The sequence below is a fragment of the Pteropus vampyrus genome, unplaced genomic scaffold (genome assembly GCF_000151845.1).
Source record: "Pteropus vampyrus isolate Shadow unplaced genomic scaffold, Pvam_2.0 Scaffold165, whole genome shotgun sequence".
In the NCBI taxonomy this organism is placed as follows: Eukaryota; Metazoa; Chordata; class Mammalia; order Chiroptera; family Pteropodidae; genus Pteropus; species Pteropus vampyrus.
Window position 1 is genome coordinate 3,903,197 of NW_011888946.1, and position 8,973 is coordinate 3,912,169.

The 8,973-nt window shown below is 33.6% G+C and overlaps 1 pseudogene; it reads left to right on the forward strand.

Moving 5' to 3' along the window:
* Positions 1 to 34: 34 nt before the first annotated feature.
* LOC111745788 lies at positions 35 to 153 on the forward strand (annotated as a pseudogene).
* The last annotated feature ends 8,820 nt before the right edge of the window (positions 154 to 8,973 follow it).

Sequence of the window (8,973 nt, forward strand, 5' to 3'; positions counted from 1 at the left end):
AAATATGGTCAAATTAGTTCAAATTGTACCTTCAGACTATGGCCATGCCATCCTGAACGTGCCCAATCTCATCTGATCTTGGAAGCTAACCAGAGTCGGACCTGGTTAGTACTTGGATGGGAGTCCACCTAGAAATTCCAGGTGTTGTAGACATTAAAAAAAAATAATAATAATAAAATAAATAAACAAGTTATAACTTCAGTAGAAAAGATTGTTGGGTAAAATGGTATGCTCGCTGTAGGTTTAGACACTTTAATGGACATAAAATTATGCCTGTCTGAGTATTGAGTATATGAGCTAACACATATCCCCTTTGATTATACATGATTTTTCCTTTGGTTAACAGACTGATTTGACATTTAACAGTGTCTTGAACATAATACATGTTCATTAAATGTCTATGGAGTGACTGTTTAAGAAGGAGAGTTCTAAATTTTTTTTGGTATAATGTGTTATATTAAAAAAATGAGGTGATAATACATCTAGGGGCAGGATTATATAAATCCATTGGAAAATAACCATCTCATGTCAGGAAAATTTTTTAGATTTACCTTTAATGCAGCCTCACAATAACCATTAGAAAGAATTTTGAAAAACATTTTTCGTAGTTATGTACCAAAGGTAATTTCTTTTGCCAACTGTCTTACCATTTAGCAGAGGTTGAAAGGGTGGGGTAGGAGAAGGGCAGTGAAAAAAAGGATATTGGAAAGTATTGAGAAATTGTCTTCAAACTCCAAGATTCTACAATTCTAAAATATTTAAAGCAAAACAAACGAATATTGTTAACTGGTCCCTCAGATAAGTATTATCAATATCAGCTGACTATATTTTATTTGTTTGCATTTTAAAATAAAATATTTTAAGTTAATGCTCAACCTATAAATTTATGTTTTTAAAGTTATATACTATATTATTTTTAAGGTTTGATGTTAAATTTAAATTTAAGATGAATGTATATACTACTGTTTATTGCTTTTAAAATTGAGGCATAGTTGAATTTAATTTGGAAAAGAGATGATGACTTCATTTTGTAGCTAACATCTAGTTGATAGTATATAGGTGTTTTCCAAACAGTTTTTCTCCCTCTAAAATTTTAAGAGATGGGGAAGTAAGGTTTGTTATATTTTATCTAGAAATATCGAAAGAAGGAAATTTGTTGATCTATGAAAAAATGTTTGTCGCAAGATTGTTTTATTGAAATGCCATTTCACAAATCAGATTCTTGATTTTTACTGCTGTTTTAACTCACATATATATGCAAATGAAAAGAACAGGAAACCTTTTTCTTACCGTTTTCCTACATCTAAATGCAAACTGCTACTTTGAGTCCATCCACATTTCTTTTTCAGCTACCTTAATCTTTCATGAAATTAAAATGGAAAAGCTTCATCCTGAATAGTATAGCGGGAGTTTGCATTATTCAAAGTTAATTTATATTTCAAAAATTTCTATACATAAACTGGTGCCTGAATTTTTCATAGAAAGTTCACTTTTAAAAAGAAAAGACTGGACTTAATTTAAACCACCAGATACAATGTTTACATGCAGGCGATATACAATTAAAAGAACTTCTATTATTCTACCTCATTCCTGAACATAACAGTTTGCTATATAAGTCAGGTGGCACTGAATTTATAAATAGCATTGAGGAAGATGCAGCAGGTAGGCTGGGACATTGTCGTGAATATAATCAGACTACCCTAACCTGGGGACACAAAGCTTTAGTAGAAAAGTTTTCTCTAGAGATAAGAATAAACACTGTCTGTTGCTACAGCAGATACAGTCTCACCTACTATGTCCGATATTTGCTAAGAAATGAAGAAGGCAGATATATTAGGGTTTCCAGAGAAACAGACCCTTAAGATATACACATGGAATAAGGAATTGGCTTACATGATTACGGAGGCTTAGTAGTCCCAAGATAAGCAGTCAGCAAGGTGAAGACCTAGGAGAGCCAGTGGTATAGTTCCAGTCTGAGATTGAAGGCCTGAGAACTAGGAGAGCTGAGGATATAAGTTTTAGTCCAAGGGCAGGAGAAGACCAATGCCCCAGCTCAATTAGTTAGGCAGGTAATGTTCACACTTACCTAGTCTTTTTGTTCTGTTTAGATCTTTGATTGACTGGGTAAGACCTATCCATGTTAAAGAGGATAATTTGTTTCACCTAGTCTATGGATTCAAATGTGAACCTCATCCAGAAATACCCTCATAAATATACCCAGAATAGTGTTTGACCAATATCTGGGTATCCTGTGTTCTAGTCAAGTTGACATGTAAAATTAATCATCACAGCAGGAATCCTGTCAGTCTGTATAAATATTGGACAGATCTGGTAACCTTAAAGCTGCCTGAAGTTTTTGCACAAGAGTAGCTATATAAATCACTTTTGGCAAGAAGTCGCTTTTTTTGTTCAAGAAAGAAAACTTCAAAGGACCTTTTAGTTAGGGAAAAACAATGCCTTTATTTTACTCTGAAATGTAGAGGTTACAGTTTTTGTTCTAATTAGAAGGTTGGGGCTTCTATAGAGATGCTGAACAGGGGAAGGTTCTTTCTTTATGCAAAACAATACGTTGGATGGGTAAACTTTGAAAATATTATGATAAATGAAGGATGCTGAACACAAAAAGCCACATACTGTATGATTCCATTTATATGAAATATCTAGAATAGGCAAATCTATAGACAGAGAAGGAAAATCAATGATTGTTAAGGGCTGGGGGAAATGAGGCTTCCTTTTAGTGTAATGTAAGTATTCTGAAACTAGATGATAATGATTGTTGCATACAATTGTGACTGTTCTATGTATCACTGAATTGTATACTTTTAAATGATTAAGGTGGTAAATTTTGTGTTATATGTATTTTGCTATTATTAAAAAAAACTTAATTAGTTAAGAATTCAAGCTCTTAGGAAAGAGTTCAGAGTCAAGAGAATCTAGTCTTCTTCATAGGAAGTAAGCTGGCTTCTATAATATGGTGGAGGGAAGTTGGAGCTTATGGAAGAGAAATCAAGCATGTGACTCCCTATGAAGTGATATAGCAAATTGACTTTATCAGAAGTGATATCAAAGATCATTTTGATTCTCTGCTTTTACATAATGAATGTCTCTAAAACTAAGCAGCTTAAAACAACAGTTACTATTTCTCATGATTCTGTACGTTGGTTGGTTGGTTCTGCTTTAGTAGGTATCCCTGGAATCACATGTGCAGCTGCACTCATCTGGGAAATGCATGGATCTAGAGGGTCAGACGATCTCATTCATACTCTGGGAACTTGGTGCTGTCTGCTGGCTGAGTCTCCTCAGCTTTCCTTCACAAAGCCCCTCTTTCCCTATGGTGATTCATCCTCCAGGACCTCTCCAAGTGATCTCATTTTGTAGTAGGATACTTGGATTTTATAACAACATAGTAGCTGAGTTCCAAGAAATGGGAAGCGAAAGGTCTCTTAAAAGCTAGCCCCAGAACTAGCACCATGTCACTTCCATTCCACTCTATTGGTCAAAGCACATCACATGTTCAGTTCATATTCAAGGAGAGGAGAAATAGACTCCATCCATTCATGGAATGAGCAAAGTGTTCATGCAAATATGGAATGTTTAGTATCCACTTTTTAAAAACATATTTTTTTTGTTTTATTAAGTTTCAAGTATACAGTACATTGGTTAGATATCTCTATAGTTCATAAAACAATACCCCAATTGCTCCCTGCCTCCCCTGGCCCTCCACCTAGCCAACATATTAATGCTAACTGCATTCCCTATGCCGTGCTCCCCATCTCTGTGACCATCTATCGATTATTAATTTTTAGTATCTTTTTATTCTGAAAATATCTACCACAAATATTTTGTTTTATATTTTCCTTTTTAGCTTTGTAATTTCATCTCCAAACCTTCAGTATCGTAAGTTAACATTATGAAGATTTTTGATTGCTGTGCTTTCTTGAATTCTGGATGTAAGGAGAAAGAGGAAAATGGCTACAGTCATGGTGACAGGAAGCAAGGAGAGATCTTCAAGAAATGGAAAATCTATTTGAGGGAAAAAAGCTGGCAAAGCTCATATGTGAAGAACATAATAGGTTTATTGAGCATGCAAATATTTTGTAGGAATTCTCGCAAAAATTAAAAGAGAGCACAATAAAAGAATTTCCTCAATAATTAAGAATTGAAGTCCACACTAAGTTGAAGGTATTAAATTGAAAAAATGAAAAGATTCCTTAGAACTGGAGAATGTAAAATCATGCATTATATAGGGATAGCAAACAAAACATTGAAACCTACTTCAGCTGGAGATAGGAGAAGTAAAAGACAACCACCAAAGGACAAAAGGTCTCCATTGGAATAATCATGGTACCTTTCATCACTATTCAGAGGATGCTCTATATTGAAAGAACAGCAGTTGTTTCTATGATTCTGTTGACAAGATACAGTGAAGATTTGACTTTGAGTGTTATCATAGTAGTAGAGGCAGAGTATCATGAATGGAATATTTATTCTAGAGAGGCGACATAAATGGCTGAGAATTGATTTCTAACCTAATTCGTATTGTTCAATCACATAGACTACATTCTTCTCTTTATTTCAAAATACTGCCTCCTCTGGAGACCCAGTTAAAATTTTGCTTTCTAGTAAGTTGTCCTTAAAACATATAGTCCTCGTACCATAGTCACAAGGAAATTGCCTTTAAGAACATTGGATAAACTTCCTAAATATAAAACATAATGATTAAGAGGGAATTATGATCAAGAAGAAATTTTAGGTTAAATATTTAGGTCATAATCATATTATTGCCTTTCATTAATAGAATTTCCATTGTTACAAATAATATTCTTTTAATTACTTTTGTTTATGTTTCTAGGTCAATTACTACTTATAAAAATATTTTCACATTTGCTCTGGTCTATTTTTGTTATTGAAAAACAGAGTGACTATTATTAGAGCTAAGATAAATTAATACAATGATATTTTAGAGATATCTGAACCCAATATGAAAATGATAGTAAATTAATAGTAAATTAATAATTTATATAATATAATTTGGCTTTGCATGAAGTCATTTAATTGTCACTAATGTCTAGAAGGCAGAGAAAGAAATTCATGTCATTCGGTATTAAAAGGAGCACATTGTCATCATCTGCATATAATAAGCAAAGTTACTATGCTTATTTTTAAAAGGACATGTCTATTAAAAGCTAGAAAAAGGTCTGGGCTCTTTATTAGAAGCACAATTTTTTTTCTTATTAGAAAAGGATTATCTGGTAATTTTTTACTTTTAAAATAAAAATTCTAAAGTGGCCTCTATGGAAGGGAAAACTATCTCCTGAATTCAAGTTATATAAAACATTCATCAGTGGTAAATTTTATCACTATATATTGAGCACAACCCATCAGAGCAGACCGTGGCCATCAGCTTAGGACAGGAAGCTGGCAACCCCTTTCTGTGTCTAATATTACCCCTTTAAATGATGGATTGAGGGGAGACTTCCAGGATGATGAGAGAGAATTTGAGTTGGGAGTGAGATGTAGGGCAGTGATTATCAATGAGAATGAAGATCTTTACATATTTTAATAATCTGTGTGCTTATATGATAGAGAAATATTTGAATTCCAGTTCTAACCTTATTTTTTTTTCCTCCTATTTAACAAACACTGTTCTAGTTTGTAGCTTAATAGCGAAGAATAATATCTAGTTTTTGATTTCTAAAAAAGCTAATATCTAGCTGGAGGAAAGGGGCTAAAATACAAAAAGAGCCAAATAAATTTTATATTTAAATACACATTGTTTGGAGCAGATTAAAAGTATTAAATAAATAGGAGGAGAGAGAGATCTCTGTGGCCTGGAGTCATTGGGAAGTCACTGTGAAGAAGCTGAAACTTGAGCTTAAATTTGAGAAGTAGGTAGAGTGTAAAATCCCAGGCATAGAAAAGGATAGAGGTAGAACATTCCTCAGGTAAGAAGAACATATTAGTACCATAACGAGGATGCTCATGTCTTTAGTGAGCACAGGGGCAATCTGTAGAATGGTCTGTGTAGGCTACTAATAGCTCACGTGTCTGCCATATTAACTCATTATATTGATCTCAAGAACCTTTTGACAACTCTGGATCGCAAAGCAATGAACTTTAAGGTTTATTCATTTTTATTATCAAATAATATATGACAGATTAGTCATTCACACTCTAAATCTGAGCCACATTCCTTCCAGATCCAAATTCCCATATGAAAATACCCTCTTGGTTAAAATAGCCTACTCAATATGGCTACCAGAACTCAATTCTAAAAGAACCTGGACTCTAAACTGGACTGATTTTTTTGAAAGGCTAAAGTTAATGAGTCAGGCCTAGAGTTCATTTTTGAAATCCATTCCTAGGTCAAGTACAGTACTTATTGAGAAAGACAGCACCAGAAGTACTTCTGTTTGTACTTCTGTTTGTACTTCTGTTTGTACTTCTGTTTGTACTTCTGTTTGTACTTCTGTTTGTACTTCTTTAGAGGAAAGAGAAACACATGTAAAGTAAAATTAAGCAAGCAAATGAAAGTAAAACAGTTTTAATTTCCTTGTCCAAGCCTCTAACTTGCAATTACAAAATATTGAGGTATGTTCCTCTAAACAAACAATGGTTCAATGGGTTATAAAATATTTTTGAGATTAAAATATGCTAATTATAGCGGATAGGTGGATAAAATAGATGAAAATATATAGATTTTCCTTCAGCTTTTAACAACATCATACCTATGATAATCTAAATTAAAACAGGGGTTGTATGCTCTTGAGAATTTTATGTTCATCCTTTCCATATTTTTAATCTATATGCAATGGATGAGTCAATCTTATGACTTAAGGCTACATATTGATCATTAGGTATATAATTTTTCTAGTACAGGCAGATATGTTAAAATGTACACTTAGACATGTTCAGGTTATTCTTCACTCATTTTGTCTATCCTGCTGACTCTCTTTGCTAGCCATGTGTGAGTTTCAGTGATGATAAGCAGTTTATTTAACAAGTCGTGGGGACCTAACCAGTCAGAAGAAATCCAGCATAAAAAAGTTTGACTGTACTGGTGCAAAACAGTTGACTATCAGTCTTTTATATTTTCTCTCTAAATAGCATATGATAAAAGTCACACGGAATAAACTATTCATGGCAAGCTGTCTTTATCTGGATTAATGATACCATGTATAATCCTTAAGAAAATATTTGTTATCCTTTATGATTAATTTATAAAATCAAGGAAACATGAGAATTCCCCACCTCCTTCTGTTCTTTCTTTCTTCCTTCCTTCATCCTTCCTTCCTCCCTTCCTTCCTGCCTTTCTTTCTTCTTTTTCCATTTTTTTTTTTTAAATGTCTGGAAATCGTCTTTATAATTATTCAGTGCTGCCATTTTCACACTTTTTATTTCAATGTGAAATTTTGTTCAAGTGAAATCTTCCCCAGAAGCCCAGTATGTGTGTATATGTTTTGTATGTATGTGTGTGTGTATATATATGTGTGTGTATATACACACATGTTTGTATGTATGTGTATATATGCATATATATGTATATGTGCATATATATGCATATAAACACACACAGAGAAAGAGAGAGAGAGACAGAGACAGACAGAGAGAGAGAGAGAGTCAAGAGTTGTTCTGATTAAAGAATACAAGCCTTAGAATTCCTGAGGCTTCATTCACTATATCTCCCACTCCTCTATTGTGGGTAAAGGGAAAGCATCCTCAAAACCGTGTAAGAAAAATACTTTTTAATGTATTTGAAGATACAGATGAGATAAGGAGAAGAAAGGTGTAAAACATTCAAGTTCTGACAGCCACAATACTGGGATGAGCCCATACTGATTTAGAGTTTGATCAAATGGAGCAGAGAGTCCAGGTTTCACACCCATAATGGACATCATGGTAATGACACTGTAGTAAACCAACTTCAATGCAATGCAATGAAATGCAAATGAAAGAAATACTAATAAGTGAGAAAATAAACATGGTCTTGTGAGATTCAACTTGATCTTGTGACATTTTGGGTGAAGTTTAGGAAGTACTTGAGAAGAAGGCAAAAGTTAAGACCATGGAGAAAATGGCATATAGCGGAAATAAAACAAATATGTTGAGCTTGGATGTCTGACAGTTTCTTGGACAAGGTAGCAGTCTGTTTCTCTCTCACTAGTGTGGTCTTGAGTAATTAACTGTTTACTTTTCCTGGTTACTTTCCCAGGAATAAGTGAGAATTTGGACTTCAACATTATTTTTGGAAAAGTTCCTGAAATAAGTAAAGATTTGAACCTATATCTTCTTCTTGGCATAATTGTTTCAGAATAGTCAGCACTAAGACTTACTCTAGTAAAACTTCTGGGCTATAAAGGAAATGGGGTGAAAGTCTTTTAGTGTCTAAAGTCTTTTAGGCATACAGGAAGAAATGTCAAGTGACATTCAAGGGGGGAAAGAATATTGAAGCCAGGCTTTTTGACAGCAATGTTTTCTGCTAAAGCAAATAACTAATATATGTAAGATACTCAAAGAAAGATAATATGAACTAAGTTTTCATATTCAGATAAAATAACCTGTAACATTAAAGACACAGTCTAATGATTATGAACATGCAAGAATGCAGAGGATATTATTCTAATCGAAGACTGTTTTTTGGATAACCAAAGTTGCTGAAGAGTGATTGGCATTAGTACTGGTGGTGAGCATTGAGTATATACTTGACTAGAACCAGCATAGAAGTGAAAAGAAGAGAGATGGTAAAGTATATGATGGTGATATGCTCTGTAGGTTTAGTAAAATCATTAAAGATGGAGGGAGAGAGAGAAAAATCTTTCTAACTATAGAAAAAGAAACCAAAACTGAGAAAGGCAAACTAAACCAGAAGATATTGTCAAAGGATTGAACAGAAAAGTCTTTCTTATAATTGAGGCCAAACTTGTCAATCATGCCAAAAACCCACATGGCATAATTTGTCAAAATAAAGCAAAA